Genomic DNA, 17,676 nt, shown 5'->3' on the forward strand with positions numbered 1-17,676 from the left:
AGAGCAGATGGATTTATCTTTTTACTTAGCAGCAAAAGTACAAATCAGCTTCATATAAACAGATATCTCAGCCAAATATGGCTTGACAGTAATTCTATAAGATTCATCAAGTCAAGGGAAGTGATTAGGTCTGATGTCATGAAATAATATGAAAACAGAGTATCTCATGTTATTTCAATATTTCAGACTCGAGTGTGTTAAATACAACTTTCTTTTGAAAATGCTACCCTGTGTTGCAAAAATTTTCATCTTCGTGTATTCTCCACAATGCTGCATAATTCTTACGTCCTTCAAATTTTCATTTGCAGTAATCTTAAATATCATTGAAACAATTTTCAGAGTGCAGATAATATTATGATTTTAAATTTTTTTAAATGGTGAAGGTGATCTTTTAAGATTTTAAGACTATGCTTTTGGATATTAGTCTAAGAGGTGTGTTTTACACATTTATGCCATGTCTTGAGATACAAAATCTTCAGTCAAAAAGCACAGTGTAAGATATTAAATAAGATGCATCAGTCTTGCTTTCTTTTTTTTCTGTAACACCCAAAAGTAGGTCTGCACTGCCATAAAAAAAATTCAGGCATTTTCTGTTGCATCAAGGTCTCAGACATGATTTATTCTAATGAAGTCTGTTTAATCTTCTAAAATGGCAAATTTCTATTTATTGAGTTCTAAAAAACGTGTACTTGAGATGTGCTTAGGTTCCTATGCACTGTATCATACAGGCTTTTAACTCTCATTGGCTCAATAGGAATCAGATGCCTGAAATGCTTTAGTAGGTTTGACTTAACTTCTTCTACAGGTTTCACTACATATAGAATCCAGAAATAGTAATTTATCGAAGTTCTGTTTTTTTGAGTGACTTAAAGCCAATTTTGAACAAAAAGACAATCATAAGCTTGTGTTGTGGGTTAGATTCTCTTGTTGACTTTTCCCATACAAGCCTGGGCAGCTGCCGGGGATAGGGTTGGGGAGGTTGTGTTGCACTGCACCATATACTGGGGTGCTTGCACCCCCAGAGCAGGGGGGCAGGTGGGGAGGCAGGGGTGATGGGAGCACGAGAACTGGAGGTGAAATCTCTGCCCCATGAGAAACGGGAAGAATAAAAGAGCCAGCAGTTTTGCACTTGGTCTCTCTAGCTTGCAGACCAATCCCGTGCTCCCCCTACCCCCACTCTCTGCTTGTGGACCTTTGGGCTTCTTGCCACCTTGCTCCCTCCCTGCTAGGTAAATGCCCTCTTTGTCTTGGGACCGCAGCTGCCACCATATCTCTTGCCCTGCCACAGAACCCAGAAGGTCCCTGACTGCTCTTGCCATTTTCTCAACTGCTGCTGCCTCACTGCTGCACAGTGCCAGCTGAAGCACCACTGTCTCTCTCCAGAGCCCCAGTGTTTTTGTGGCCAGACCCCAACTGCTACTCACTGCTCTGACCTGCCGGCTCCCCACGCCTCCCGCACAACCGCCCACACTGTAGTGTCTAGAGTTGGTGAGGCCTGCTGCCCATATGGACATTTACTGCTGCAACTCCCCGCCATTTGGGCTGCTAGCCACGTGCGGCTACCTGCAGCTCTGACCTACTGCCACTGCTGCAGCCACACTAGGGGACCTTGGGGGGAGAGCTGCCCTTTGTGAACTTCTCCATGTGTTGCCCATCCGGCGCAGTGGCAGTTCTGCTCCAATTCCATTGTGACCACGTGACTGTGTCAAGACTGCATTGCTGCTTGGTGGCACAGAAGTCAAAGAGTGATTTTTGGATGACATTTTCTCTGTCACTGTTTGGTTATTGTTTGTTCTGTTTTTTCTTTGTTTTTTAGTAAACTGTTATTTAGTTTCTACACCTTTCTCAAAAGTCTCACATTTTCAAAATTTACAGTAAGCGTGGGAGGGAGGGGTTTCTATTGCATTGGAGGTCCCGCCTCCTGTTGTATATTGAATAAAAATCTAAAATTTCTATAATGAGTATGAAATTCGTGAGCAAATGAATAGCATTGGTGATGTTGGCAGTGTCTCATGGGAGAGAATTGTTAATAATGATCCCTCTTAGTGATCTCTTTCCCACTGAAACAGAGGTTGTGTTTTTTAAGGACACATTGTCATGTTTTAGGAATGGTATTCCCCACTTTAGTGTTCCCACTGAAACACTCCAAACAATGCCGGATCACTCTCCCCTCCCCATCCTCCTACAGTGAGATGGAGAGGAGAATTGGAGGCACAGAAGGTAAAGATCATGGATTGAGATAAGAACAATTTACTGAAAACAGCAACGAGATAAGAAATGAACAGTAACAGCAACAATACTAATGACAGAGGGTACAAGAAAAGATATGAATGATTCACAGGTTTTTGCTCACCTGCAGAAAATGACAACAGCTGACCACTCCTTTCACCTCAGAATGATGTGAAGTGGTATTGAATAACCACTGGGTCCTGGCCATGCCCCCTCCTGACTACTGCAAAAATTAACCCTGTCCTGGCTGGAACCAGGACACAGATTTAAAGCAAATATCTCTGAGGAGATTTCCAAACCAAACTCTTAGAGATATTTTTCAAAGCAGATATCTCACACTAGATACCTAACTACGTTTTTAGGCCCTTAATTAGAGTTTTTTTCTGTGAGGGCTCCAGGGTGACTTCAGGAGTCACTCTACAGGAAGAAGCTCTCTGTGAGCTAGGTGAAGTCCCTTCATTTTTAGCTTTTATGTCTGCAAAAGAAGTCTGTACAATATATAATGGATTAAATCTGTTGTTCTCTGTTTAATAGGGTTCTAGCGACCTTCTTTAAGATCTTATAAAGTGTTGGTAAAGAGAAAATGCAAAATTTCAGAATGAATGTAGCTTTCTTCGAACTCTTTCAAATCACTGTTTTCGGAATGGATTATTTTAATGGCTTTATTTGGAGATGGTCCTAAGGATGACAGCAAAATGTGTTGCAGCATGTCTGCTTATTGTAACAAAAGAGTCTGTACTAATGTTGGGTGCAATTAAATAATCTGAGTTTATCAGGTCTCCGGGCATTGCATACTTATAAACTGGTCAAGAGAGCTGGCTTCGTTCTCATGAGATGGTATTTACTTAGAAGAGTAAGGGTACAACCATCTTGGGTTCTCCTATATATGTTGACTGGGCTGTATAAACCCTTAAGGAAGTTGTTAAAAATGACAATCTCTTTATTTGAAAGGTTTGTTAGACTTACTGAGAGGCCTCTGACTCTGAAATGTGCAGTGCTGCTTGCCCTAAGGGGGAAAAGGCAAAGAAAATTGCCATAAACTTTTAATGCAGTATTAGGGTCGTGTAGTTAAAACCACAGTAATATTAATATTAGGATTTTGATCAGAAGTTCATCTATGTATTTTACTTCATTGAGTTTTATTAAAATCACACTTTAGTCAATGGGCATCATTCACAATGAATACTGAAAGAACCATATAGATATGTTTCAAGTTTAAATCTTAGAAAATTTCCCAAAAAGTTTCTTTCAGATAAAATATGGCAGCTGTGGGTGAGCTTTAATTCTTCTAGAGCATATTATGGAATACTTACTCCTGTGGTCCGGCAGTCGGCTGCGCTGCGCTGCCCGGTGGCAGCGGGGGTTGCGAATCGAGGGAGAGGAGAGGAGGAACTTGGGAGTGCATGGAGGTTTGCCAGTCCAATTTGGGGGACGGGGTCGGGCAGGCCATGGTGTCCCCGGACTGGTGGGAGGGTGGGTGGGGCAGTCCTGTTTGGAGGGCCATGGGTGGGCAGTGCAAGGGAGGATCTGTGGTATGATGGGGGGGGGGGGGATAAGATCAGGGTGGGTAGTGGGTTCTTCCGGGGGGTTGAGGGGTTTAGGCTGGGCTGGAGGAGGTACCCAAGCCCCAGGTGGGTGCGGGGACCCCTTATCTGTGTGCCCACCCCACCCGGCGGTGCATTTGGGATTGCTCTCTGTTCTGACACTGTTGCAATGAAGGCAGAATGTGCTGAACTTGGCTCGCTTGTGGCTACCGCCCAGGAACGGTTTGTTTTGGCTCACCTGTGGCTACTGCCCAGGAACAGTTTGTTTTGGAATTATAGTGTCCTGAAAGGGTGCTTAGGGCAAGGGAATGTCCCTGGGAATATCCGTGGGTTTGAATGTAGGTGGCTGGGGGAAAAGTAGAGCATGAAAGGCTTGTCCTAATCATTTTAGTGGGGGAGAAGTGAAGGTTGTGAGCTGTGCTGGTGGAGGTATATGCCTTCGGCAGGGTCTCCCATGCCAGACAGGTCAAAACTGAGGCGTCAGATAAAATGTGTCCGTGGTCAGGATGGGCTCACTAGCCTTCCGGCAGTCATCCTAGGAGAAGGACAACTCTAATTCCAAACCTGGGCAGGTGGAACTCACTTAGCCCTGTAAGGCTATCCATCTAAGAGAAGGATACTCTAATTAAACCTATGGCCTGAGGACCTCGCTGCCACTGTCCAAGCTTGGTAGGCCCCGGCAGATGAACTTTAGGATTAAAGGGTGGGTCCAGTTCTGCACATGCTGCGTCTCACCTAAAAAATCTGTTATGCAGGCTCGAAGGATATATCCACATTTGTAAAGCCCTGTAGCAACAAGTGAGGGACAAAACGGCAGGTGATAAGGTGCACTGGTAGCCACAGACCCAACCCTGCATGCAGGCAGTTCAGGACATTGGTCACCTGAGACTGATCCCGAAGATGACAGTCTTGTTTGGCAGCATCCTGAATGACTCCTCTGGAACATTGGTTAGCAGTGCTGTAATACTTCACTGATTGCATTAAGTCTGCCTAAAATGAGTGTGGGGTATGCTTAGAGCTGTGCTGCATTTAGGGACTAAGATGTAAAGTTTATTGACAGCGGCAGCAGGAAAAGGGATATGTACCTGGGTACTGTAATTCCTGAAAAGGAAAAAAAAATAATATATATGAAAAGGGGGAAGATCTTAGAGGCAATCATATTGTCGTAGTTACAGAGGCTGGGACCAGTTTATCACTACGTGGGTATAACCAAAACTGTGTATTCTACACCCTCTATATTAACAGTCCGTCAGAAATTATAAGTGGATCCTTTGCAGTATCTGCCTAGGGCACACCTCAGGCTACCAGCGGGGTATTAAAGAAACCCTGCGAGGCAGGGGGGAGTGTTTTTTTGTTTTCACGTCAAGTTTAAATCTTAGAAAATTTCCCAAAAAGTTTCTTTCAGATAAAATATGGCAGCTGTGGGTGAGCTTTAATTTTTCTAGAGCATATTATGGAATACTTACTCCTGTGGTCCGGCAGTTGGCTGCGCTGCGCTGCCCGGTGGCAGCAGCGGTTGCGAATCGAGGGAGAGGAGAGGAGGAACTTGGGAGTGCATGGAGGTTTGCCGGTCCAATTTGGGGGAGGGGGTTGGGCATCAAGGACTCAGCCGTGATAACTCCTCTCTGGTGAGGCACCTTCATACCCAAACTGAAGGATCACCTCTGCTAATGGGCCGTAATGGACTGGCATAAGAGGCAGCTGCAGTGACCTAGACCATCAGATATTCCAGAAATATCCCATGACTCACAGAGTTAAATCACCCATTGTGGAACTCCGTATCCTGGGGGAGGTACTGGGCATTTGTCTCTGTTTAATGAGACTGAAGTGTTTTGCTAAGGAGAATGAGTTATGAGGTAGACCAAACTCCTCTCTCTCAGCAATTGTAAATCTGAAATTAAGAGGCTCTAATCGAGGAAATATGGAAAAAGAAAAAATAACGGCCCTTTATTAAAGGATATATGTGTACAGGCAGAACAACAAAAGAACACAAAAGCAACTAAGCAGTAATCCTGTATCCAAAAGTCCCCTTCAAAAAGGGAACAGTTTGATACTTCCTGTCCTTTGGCGCAATTCTAAACACGATTGAAAGGGGGCGCTGTTGGATCACTGGAGGAGCAGAGCCTGCAATTGCTTGGTGTTGGTCAACAGGGGGCACTGTTGGGCTCTGGCAGTTGCTGCGTGAGGCCCTGGTTTGCGGGAAAAAGCTGACAATGGAGATTTCCCCCACACACACCAAGAAGGGGAAGGGGAAAAGGGGAAAGAAGGATGGGTTCTTCCCATGAAAAACTCACGCTGTCTGTGGTTGGCTGTGGCTGGGATTCCCCCCTCTTTGTCAATGGGCACAAACCACTGCCAAAACATGGGAGCGGAGGAGGGAAAAGGATAACCCCCTACCCAAAAAATTCCTCTGCAGGTGGGCCAAACCTTTCCGATGAAGTCTGAGCAGGTCCGGGCTGAGGGCAGGGCAGGGCGCAGGCAAGCCAAGGCCAGAAAACAGCGAGATGACCAGGCTGAGAGCAAAATGGCCCTCGACCTTTTCAACACACATCTTACCTAAGTTAAGGCAAAAGTGAAGTGTCCCGTTTCCAAGGAGAGGAGGGGAAAAAACCTCGTTACCACCCCCACCGCCCCCACCACCTTAGAGAGAGGCAATCAACCTAGAATGTGGGCTGTTGGCCAGTTCTTTTGTGTGTGTGAATCACCTCTTCTCCTCCCTCCTTCAACATCTTTCTTTTACAGTGAGGTGGGAAATAAAAATTCCTGCTTGGATTTTTAGAACAAGTAAACCTATGGCAGCATTCTTACCTGAACCTAAGCATATATAATCTTGAAGTTTTGGGACTTCTAGTGCCACTCGTGGGATCCAGAGGAGGACCAGAACTTCAACAGGACTGGGGCTGCCACTCTTGACAAGACTTCAACAGAACTGCGACCATCATCTGGACCAACAGGTTTCCTTTCCTTTTACTTTGCACCCAGAGGGGCCACATGGTGCTCAGCACAGAACGAATGAACACCATTCTGTTCTTGTCTGAGGGTGCTGGGTTTGGGGGTAAAAACCAGTTGCCTCTGTATCATTGCATTTATTGTAATCTTTTTGGTACATTGTAACTCTGACTTGTAATCTCTCTTGAGTTGGCTTTATTTTTCCTGCTGGTTTACTTTTAAACCAGCACAAGTATATGTAAAATTAACATGGGTTTATTTTATACAAACTCAAGAAGTTTGTCTTTGATCTTACTGGAACTTCAACTTTCTGGTGTTTCTCTGTATTCTCTCACAGTGCTCTGTGCCACTGAGCTTCTAACATGCTTAAACGTGTACAGGCCCTCTGACTCTTCTGGATTCCAGGAAAGACCCATTTACCTGTGCAGACTTTAAGTGTAATGAGGAGCCAGTCACGACTCTTATTGTGGCCATTGGAGACTTTTGTGTCTGAATGAGGCCTTTGGGCAAGGATGTTATTTAATCACTCAAAGTATCTCACAGGAAGCCTTAATGCTTTCCATATTTTATACCAAGGAGTGAGCTGATCCTGAGAACTCAGATATATGTGTGCAACTACTTGAAGATACCTGTTTTGTGTTGGTTTATGATGTTTTGGAAAGACTAGGTTCAAACCATGATGTTAAGAGGTAATGATGTCGACAGTTAATGATGTCTTGATTGAAAACAAGGTCTTTCAGCCAAGAGTGGGAAATATTTGAAACATGAACCCAGATTTACCAAGTCACACAGTGAAGAAACCTTTTTATTTTGTGTTGTATGCATAAAACATCTTAAACAACTAATGTTGCCTTTTTTTTTAAATACCTCTAATAGTAGTTAGAAATAGAGGAGAAAAAATCTGTCACTTTCAGAAGGCTTGAGACCTAAATGAGTGACAAATGATCTTAGTAGATATTATAAAAGAATAATTAATGGTGCAATAAGCTGAAATGAATATGCATGTCAGGCTGCAAATACATTCATGGAACCTTCTTTTATCTTCAGGAACATCTTTCATGCTGTTCTGAATATGGATGATGATTACTTTGATCAATCTATTTTGTTGAAATTTAAGCAGTGCCTTTTCTTTTTAAATATGCAGTATAATCACTAAATTATACTTTTTTTGCTTTTAAGAGTGTAAGGATCCTTATGAATCTCATTTCTACACATGCCATAATTATATTCTGGAGATCAAAGATTGTGATCATTAGTTAAAAGCCTTTAAGACTTTCTGAATTCCAGAGAATGCAAACAGTAAATGAAGAAGTGTTGGTAGTTGTTCATGGATTCTTGGCATTACAATACATTGTCCTGGACTTATATTGCTGTAGATATCTACTGAATTGTAAATTATGTATATGATTTAATACTACTTAATGGCAGATTGAAAAGATGAACAATTGTGCCGATAGAAAATTGTACTGTACATATTGATCTCTTAGAAGCCCACATGGGAAACCTGCTAATATTTTATTTTCTCTCTGCAATTTAGAAACCAAATTTTGAGTATCTATTTTACATCATGGTGACTTTGCAATACCAGCAAGTGTATTACCCATCTGTGCTTTTTTTTTTTTGTGCTCATGCTTTTCTTTCCAGCTGTCATAGAAGAATGTGTTCCTGTTCTTATATGCCCTGCAGTAATCTGTTAACAACAAAGCCAAAAATTATGCCTGCCATTGGTTTACTATGTTGTGTGAAAGTAGTTGTTGATAGCATATACACCTGCTGCATAAAATTACTTTTTTTTTTTGCAATCTGACAACTCTTGACTATTTGACTCCTTAAAAAATAGTGAGGCCCTCAGCACACTGCTGTATTTCTACAGTAATGTTAGAAATCAGCCAAGTTTCGAATATTGACACTATGGTTGTTAAACATGCCCATATTGTCTTCTATGAAATATTTGTTTCATCTAGGAATGTTTAATACTGCTTAATAGTGTTTTCAAAACTCCTACTAGCAAAGTCATTATCCAGAGCTGGGTTAACATACATGTCTTGCTATGGAAGGTACCATAAAAACTTAAATAAGAAGTTAAAGCATTTCTGGTGATAGTCAGAAACTAATTCATATGAATGGGAAAATGTGCTGGTCTAGCAATGTGGTGGTCCGTCAGGATGTTTTTTGCTGTCAAACTTTACTCAGAATAAATACATTATTTTTAAATTAAAATTTCACTTCTTTTTACATTTCCAGCTTATTAACAGACACTGAAAGGAAGCTAAAAACAAATAGTTTTTTTTCCAGTTACTTGCTTCCCCTTATTGTTCTGCTGACTGTTCATTTGTATCTGTTTATGAAACTTCATATCTTCACAGTGTTTGCTTGAGAGAGATTAATATATTGATTTGTGGTACTTTTATAAAACTCACTTTTCTACACTATTTTATTTTTTCACTTTAAAAACTGTATGTTTAGGTCTTTACTTCAGATCTGAGTGTGCTAAGAGGATGTAAGCTGAGTAGGATATAATGAAGGATGTATATGAAGATTAGAATGAAGATAATATCTGAGTGGATGCCATGTACTTAAGTTGTTGTCCTGATGCTGAGTGGGTGGTTGTGAGTGTTAGAAGGAACAAAATTTTGAGAAAATGCATGAGTATGTAAGAGTTTTCATAGGCAATTGTTAATATTAGGAAAATTCAACAGGTTACTGCAAATCTAGTTAACAGGTCTGTTTCTCTAAGGTCACTTTTGGGTTTTCATTGGCTTATGAAGAAGAAGGGTCTAGTCTAATGTGGTAAGACCCTTTTGGAAAAGAGTGATGCCGATTTATTTAGCATAAAGGAAAGATAACCATTTAGAGAATTTTATGTATGATAGTAGCTTGAATGTGTCTAGTTTTGCTGCTACTTTAGCATCTCTGTTGAAGTATAAGGTAGTTTAAAAAAATTAAAAACATTTGATTTTTGTTTCTGCTGAAATCAGTTTCTGCTGAAATCAATATGTTGGAAGTAGATGAGAACGAAATCTGCAGATTGACAGATATTTTGACTCAGCAAAGATCTTTAAAGTGAGGAGGTGCAAGAACTTAGAAAGGAACCAAAGCATCTCCCTCCCCACGTGGTGTTATGAAAGAAAGTGGGAGAATTCTGAAGTGGCCTACAGTGGTAACTGTACCATATATCTCAATTGATTGAGATGTCACACAGGGGCTCTTCTGAGTATAAATTGTCAGTACTGCATGTAATTCTTTGTCTTTTTTTGGAGCATATAGTGTGAAAATGAGATGGCTAGGTGTCTAAATCACATAAATGACTATTTTGTCTGACACTGTTACAGATAAAAGCCAATAACAGCAAATAAAATAAACGACCTGAAATAGAATTTTAAATCAAATAACCCTTCACTTTGGTATTTCTGCTGATGACATTTATTACGAGATGTATAATAACAACATGTAGCAACCTATTGAAGCATGCTTTCACAGCAGTACAGTGGGGAATGCCTTGCCCTTGTCCCGTTACTGCTACTAGAACTTAAAACATTACTCTACATCATTATTTGGGAATTTGATCTCATGGAGTCTAAAGCACTTGAGGAATAGAAGGGTATCTGGCAATTGTAGCTTGAGAAATGAGACCTGACAAAATAAAGTGTCCATCTGCAAGACTTTCTCTTTAAAAAAATGGATATTCTGTGTTGCTCAAAGATACGATTCTATGTCTCATAAATAGAATTTCTTTGTGGAGATATTTTCTTATCAGCTGTGTGCTAGCCAGAGAAATTAAGTTGTAATCACACTTCAGAGACCTTGTATCTGTTGGTTAACAGGCGAAAGGTAAGTGAAAATTTTTCACTTATTGCAAAGTTTGTAGAAGTTGGAAAAGTAGTGAAGGGCAAATATTTTATTTTTGGTGCTTAGTATATCCATTCTGACTGGTGTCACTAATATGATAGAAACAGAAGTTAAATTTAAAATAATGTCGGACTGTGTTTAACACCTAGAATCACAAAGCAGCTCAATAGATGCTTAACTTTAAGTACTTGTGCAATTCTGTTGATCTCTGCTAATCCAGTGATATAATGAAGCAAATAATTTTTAGTATCCTTTAGTGATGCAGGCCCAAAGTATTTATATAGTCTTTATATTTATCACTATTTTGATTCCTGCTGATCTTCTTACCCCCATTAATGTTGCTTAAGTGTGACTTAAGACGTCACAGCAAAGAGAATTAGTTGGTAATTTTTGTCTAAATTTTCTCCGTGTTATGGTTGGAAGAAAAGACCTGCTCAGAAAAGCTACATTTTGTATCTTATCTCTGCATATGGCAGCACGCCTCCATTCAAGGAAAAGGCTTGTTATTAGGCCATATTTTTTTATTCTCATTAGGTTGTTTATTTGGCAATGGCTCTGTCTGAGTAGCTGTACCTTGAATTTGTGAGGCTAGTGTCAATTTATTGTTTGTTGTGGGCATGTTTCGATGAAGAACGTAATTTAATTTGAATTGTGATTAAAGTGCATTTCAGTTTTTGCCAACTTGGTTGCTTGGCAAAGTGTCTGCACCAAATCAGCAGGTATAGCACGTAAAATAGCCTGTTTTAAGCCAGTGGTGTACAGTGGGTCATATTTAGCAATGGCTTAACTTTGATTCCTTGGAAGTGCACTCAGATTTAGGTTGGCTCATTATTTTAAGGTAAATCTGAGTTATTTGCATAGAGAGCATAGTTAGGGTCTGGGGGCATGTGACGACTGTAGCACAGTTAATGAATGACATAGAATCAGGCTCAGTTGCCAATTTTTTTTTTTTTATTCTCCCCCTAGGGAATATTTGCTAACTGTGTTGGAGGTTTAAAGCCCAGCTTTTTATTTGAGGAAATCCTGGCCATCCCAATAGTGTTCCAATTGCGTTCTATCAATATCCCTTTAGTTTTTGGCAATGTCTCAGCCTCTGGTACCATACCTAAAATTAAACTGTGTTCTGTGTGGGAAAAGATAGAGAGGGATATGTTTGGAAAGCAATAACACCTGGCCTATGTTTTACGGTTCCTTGTCAAGTTGAGAGGTAATTAATAGAATGGTCTTAAAAGGCTTTAGCTACTATGTGACTGTTAGCAGTTTTATGTAAATATATTTAATTTAAAAGTAGTGTCATAATATAAAATGGGAAGGATTAAGTGTTTTTACAGCTACTGTATTATATTTTATACTATTATATTATATATTATATAATACTACTCTATTATATATTATAATGATACTAATTCCCAGTATCATTAAGTAATTATCAATTGTTTTATATTAAATGACAATATAACTGTCTTAGTACCTTTAAATAATCTGTTCTTTGAACAACTGTAATTTAAGGCATTGCTATTATTTTCATCAAAGCCACCAAAACCCTGTTGCAGATAGACAAGGTTTAAGAGACATTTTACTTTTTGTTTGTTTGCTTTTATTGTTTTGAAATTGGTTACAGTTTCATCAATAAATGAGTAATGATAACTAAAAAATTCTAGTATACCACTGTGATGATGGGTAAGGAAATGTAACTGCCTGTCACTCTGCAAATGTTCTGCTGCCTTGTGCTGTCTTTATTGAACTAAATTCTTTCTCTTGTGGTGGTCCTTGTCTTATGCAAACAGAGCCAAAAAATAAAGAAAAAATAATGAGGTAATGGTGTTTAATGGTACTGCAGAGGTCTGAGAAGCCATTGCAAGTGTGCGTCGCACCTAAGCATTTATAGGAAGATACAGATGCTTATACATAGCACACTGAAGCCTGAGGAGTAATAGAAGGAAGTGTTTAATAGACTTCTAATTAACTTTCCCTTATTTATAGCTATTTGTGACTTCAGTATTTATGTGACTTGAAAATATGAAGCCATATTTTGTAAAAGATGTTAGTTTAATTTTTTTTCTGGTAATTGTCCTCAATACTTTAATGAAAGGAACGCATAAGATGATAGCTTTAACCATTTCATTAATATCTTTTGATTTAAGAGAGAAAAATTACCATATCCATCTTTATGCAATTTATTCTGTAAGGGGAGATTTTTCCATACTGTGTTTTGGATGATAATAAGAAGTAAGATTGCTGTCAGCCCAGGAATATGGTAGCAGCAGTTTTCAAAATTACTTAAATTACTTAAACCCCCAAAGCCAACAACTCAAACAAGAAAAAAAAAGCCTACAAAACTTACCCAGCCCACTAAAAAACCCCCCAAAACTGAAAAGAGCTCACACCTTTAGAGGAATCCTTTGAACACACCAGACTGTTCTACTTCTCAGGATTTCACAATGACAATACCAAAAATAGACTTATCTTTTAATTTGTGTTAAAAACCAGTCCTCCCTGACAGAAAGGAAACTTTATTTTCAAGGTGTGTATGTAAAACAATAAAACTTTTACTTGTGTATTTTCAGATTTATTTCTTAATCCTGAAATTGTGCAATCCTACAGCAGATTTGAACACATTACAAAAGGTTAAAATGTTTGCTTATGTGTTGATACCTGTTGGAAAGCTAAGAGAAATTCTGGAAAGCAGAGGTACTGGGCTTACCTAATATTAAAGAATTCTTGCTTTAAAATTAAAATTGAAATCTCAATGATTTATGTTTAAAGGAGCCTCTGGAGGTTATCTGCTTTAAAACACACACACATTTGCCCCCTGTCAAACCCCCAAGGTCAACCAAGATGAGGTTTATCAGGGCCTTGTCCTGTTGGGCTTTGAATATCTGTAAGGCTCTCACAGCTTATTTGGGCAACCTGCTCCAGTTTTTCATTACTCTTCTACTAGACATTCTTTTTATAATGTCCTGGTCAGAATTTTCCTTGTTGCATCTTTTCCCATTATCCCTTTTCCTTTCACTGCATACCTTCAAGAAAGCCTGCTTTCATCTTCTTCATATCCTTCCAATAGATAACTGAAGCCAGCAATGAGATTTGCCATTCAATTTCCTTTCCTAAAGTCGATCCTTCAGAATATATGAATCTGTATCTCTTGTTATATTTTTTTCATTCTGAATTTGTATCAGTACTAATAGAGAGCTGTTGAAAGTAGTAAATGACATTAATAGCTACAAATAACCCAATTATTTTTAATTGTGGGTGTGGGAAACCCATGAAGTCAGTGATTCTGAAAGGGGAATAAATATAGGTGAATATGAATACTGGGATTTGGCAAGATTAAAAAATGCAATGAATGTCAGCTTTTTTAGGTATTTATATCTTACTTTGAAAGAAATATTTTGCAAATATGTTTTTATTCTGAAGTACTACTATTGTACTGAAGTACTACTATTTGTATTTACTTGCATCTTGTTATAGGTTATAAATCCCATAGGGGATTTTTTCTTCCCCTGCTCCACTGTAAGAAAACGGAGTGAGTGGAGGGAAGGGGGTCAATTAGCCTTTCAAAAGAATCTAGCTGGCCAGACCGCATTCCTAAAGGATGGCCCATCAGAGGCTGGGAGGAGAGGGGAGGAGTTTTGGGAGGGGGTGGCTGGCTCTTCTTAAGCAATGAATTTGCTTTCTTGCTCTTATACTTTTCTTTTTTATAAATCTAAGGTTTGACTTACTAGTGAGTTATCATCACTTCCTTTGCAATCCAGGACTAGAAAACTAAGTTCTTTTTCTGTGAAAATAATTTCAGTTTTTCCCTTGAATACCTGCTTAAATGCACAGTTTAAAATTATTGACAAAAGCCTGGATAAAAGAGTGAGACAAGCCCTTTCCTCTGAGAAATAATGGCCTAATGTCAGTGGAGTTTCTGGGGTAGGATGTTACCTCAGTTACAGGTTGTCTTTCAAAATTCTGTCTTTTACAGATCTAGAACAGAGGTGCAAAGCTTAAATTTGCGATATTTTCTCTGTGCAAGCTGTGAGTTTACGGAACAGTTCACTTGTAAAACAGTTTTGAATGGGAAGAATAATTACCCTCTTTTTGTGTTTCAGACAGATATTGCTAATGGGTTCTGAACTCATTGATAGTTGGGATAGCATCTTACTTTTGCTTCCCTTAAAAGACCAGTCAAAAAAAATCTGCTTTCATAACGCTATTGGCAAGAGAAAAGGACTCTCTATTGGTGAATGACTATGCCTGCCACTAATTTTTAATATTGGTGGTTTTTTTCCAAAGTCAACTTCCACCTTCCTTTGCTAAAGTAAATCATATTTTGTTTACTTCAAAGGTTGAGCTCGACTACTCACAGTCAGAGGAATAAAAATGGAATATGTGTCCCTTGGATTTTTACGTAGTAACTTCATTAGGGAGACTTACCTACTAGAAGTAGAGACTTCCATTCTCCCTGTTTGACTACACATATCATGGCATTTTATGTTTGAAATATCTGAGAATGTAAACCTCTTGCAAGAGAATTTGACAAGATGTATGTTTTGGGGGAAAAAAATCTACAAATGCTTATAGCTTTGATTTCTTAAACAGCACCTTGACTAAGAACTTAACACACAGGCAAGATTCCAAGAATGGGGTGCAACACAGGTGCAATTTTATCACCTTGCCTACTGTATGTTGTCATTGTGTAATCCGTATGTGTAAAAGGTGGCTCTGGGAAGCTATTTGCACTGTCCTAAATGTGCCGTGCTGAGATCCCTTTACCATTCTCTTCTTAAATAAGTAAGTTCACAGGGAAAGAGAAGAGGGATACTGATTTACCATCTTTTTTAAGAAGGCATTTCCTGTTGAGACAGAAGCCTGATTCTCCGCTGAATTCCCTCCTGGGAATCTGCCAGAATACAATTTCTACAGTCTTGTTATGGACTTGTCCCTGGACTATGGAAGATGGTCCTTACCTCCCCTTCAGCTAAGTTATATCCAATGTGGCAGAAAAATTCCTTCTTTGCTCTCTTGTGTTCTTTCAGCCTTCCCCTACCTTTTCCTCCCTTCCCAATAACTGATGTGTATATCAGGATATCCAGACTTTCCTACATACATCAAGGAAAAAGAGAGCAGTTGTTCCAAATAGGCTGTGAACCAGTAGGTTTCTGTTGCTTTTTTTCCCCCTCACAATGCAAAAGGGTGAATTTTCTTTAGAGTGACTGAAAAACTGTTTTGGGAATAATGCTTGTAGGTACCAAGTATCATCTTAGATAAATGGCCTGATAGACTTGAGGAAGCCGTTTTGCTTTGAGACAAGGTATACTAGTAGATGAAACTGGGAAGATTTTTGTCTTTTTTTTTTTTTTTTTTCTCCTCCTGAAACAGCTTCTGGAATTTAAACTCCATTTTTGAAGGTCTGGTTTATGCTCTTATCCTGTTATAGTTCGTAAAGATTTTTATCCTCTCCAAATTATGCAGGGTAATTTTCATAGGCATTTCTCATGCATGGAAAGATCTCTTTGTGAGTGATTCTGGAATATGTGCCTTTTATCTGCTGTTCTGAAATTTCACTGTCACTGTGCTCTTTTTCTCATGTACAGTTTCCATTGCTACTTACAATATTTGCTAATTTTATTTTTAGAATTTCTGAAAAATACAGCATTGACATTGCCCTCTCTTTTTATTCTTTGACTCTTGTGAGTGAATTCACTAAACAAGTGCAGATAATGTGACCTATGAGGGCCACTTTGGAGAAAGTGGCTGCCTCAAAATCCTCACTCTTATTTTTGCTGTTCTTTTCTGAAAATAAAGGAGTTCAGGCAGCTTTAGATTTCTCTTTTGTGCAGAAGACTCTGGTGCATAACACTGTACCTTACTGAAACTTGCAAATCCCAAACTGTGTTGCATCAGATTCTCACTAGGATGCTTTACAGTCTTTCATTGCTGCTACTTCAGACAAGGTCCTTATAGCTAAGAATCAAGGTCTTTGTGTTTATTTTTCTGTTTAAGAGTTATTAGATGTAGTGTATTATTTTATTTGTTTGCAGAGAGCTTAGAATAGCAGTGTTGCTAGAGTGGTCATGGTTTGGAAAAGGAACCAGTGTATAAGCTGCCAACTTCAGGTCTAAGTTGTACAGATCCATTTTTTCCAGTTACATATTTGTTATTTGTCAGTGGTGTTGTGGTAACTGTGTAATGTCCTCCCAAGCAAAAAATCATGAAAATGAAACACTGGCATCAATAGTATAATGAATCACAAGATTGGAACTTTTAAAAGCTCAGCAAATAATGCTCTTTCCCACAACCAAACAGTTCAGAATCTTTGTGCAAGTCATTAAATTGTACTGGAGTTTGAAATTAGTGAAGAGAAGAATAAAATCTGGTGCCATTGCAGTTGATAGTTAAACTTCACTGGACCAGGATACCGATGGACTTGCTGTTGCTCAGTGCTTACAGATCTATTAAGAATCATCTATCTCTGGGGGTTTTCCTACAGAACAACTGAAAATTTCTTAATTAAACATTCTATGCTCAGAAAGATTAACTAAAAGGCTGAAGCCTAATGCCTATGGCTAGGTTTTGGCTCTATTAGGTTGATATAAATAATTCAAAATGTTGGCAATGGCAACAAGGGCTGGCTTTTTTAAACTTTCATTTGAAAATGTTGATTTAGGGAGGGAGAAGAAGTAAAGTTCATCATGTGTTCTGTGGATTCTGCTTATTGGGTTCAATGCAATCATTTATTTCCTTCTTTTCCTATCTCCTCTCATCTGAGTTCTAATCCACCCATTGGCTCTAGACTTAAACTATGTACTTTTGATCTGTACTATCTCTTTGTTCTATGCCTAGTAGAGTGGGAATTAGCCCTGTAGGTGCTAGTGAAACACAACCAGAACAAGGACACTGGAGGAAGAAAAATCTCATGTTTCATGCAGTAGTGCTCTGGAGTTGACACATGAAAGTGAACTGCTCCCATGCGTTCTGATTGAAAGACTGGCATATTATGTTTAAAAAAAAAAAAAAAAAAAGCTTCAGGACAACCTACACTTCCTTGTGTTACAATCCGGTCCAGAAGCTCCAAGCTTTACTGGGTGTAAATTTACTTTAATTACTTTAATTTCAG

At 39.1% G+C, this 17,676-nt stretch overlaps 1 long non-coding RNA gene across 1 annotated transcript; it reads left to right on the top strand.

Moving 5' to 3' along the window:
* The first annotated feature begins 6,690 nt into the window (after positions 1-6,690).
* On the top strand, positions 6,691-8,519 carry LOC135413811 (uncharacterized). The gene is made up of 2 exons (XR_010430394.1): positions 6,691-6,727; positions 7,060-8,519. It is a non-coding gene; the product is annotated as an uncharacterized LOC135413811 (long non-coding RNA).
* Positions 8,520-17,676: the final 9,157 nt, after the last annotated feature.

Source organism: Pseudopipra pipra, chromosome 4 (assembly GCF_036250125.1).
Source record: "Pseudopipra pipra isolate bDixPip1 chromosome 4, bDixPip1.hap1, whole genome shotgun sequence".
Classification (NCBI taxonomy): Eukaryota; Metazoa; Chordata; class Aves; order Passeriformes; family Pipridae; genus Pseudopipra; species Pseudopipra pipra.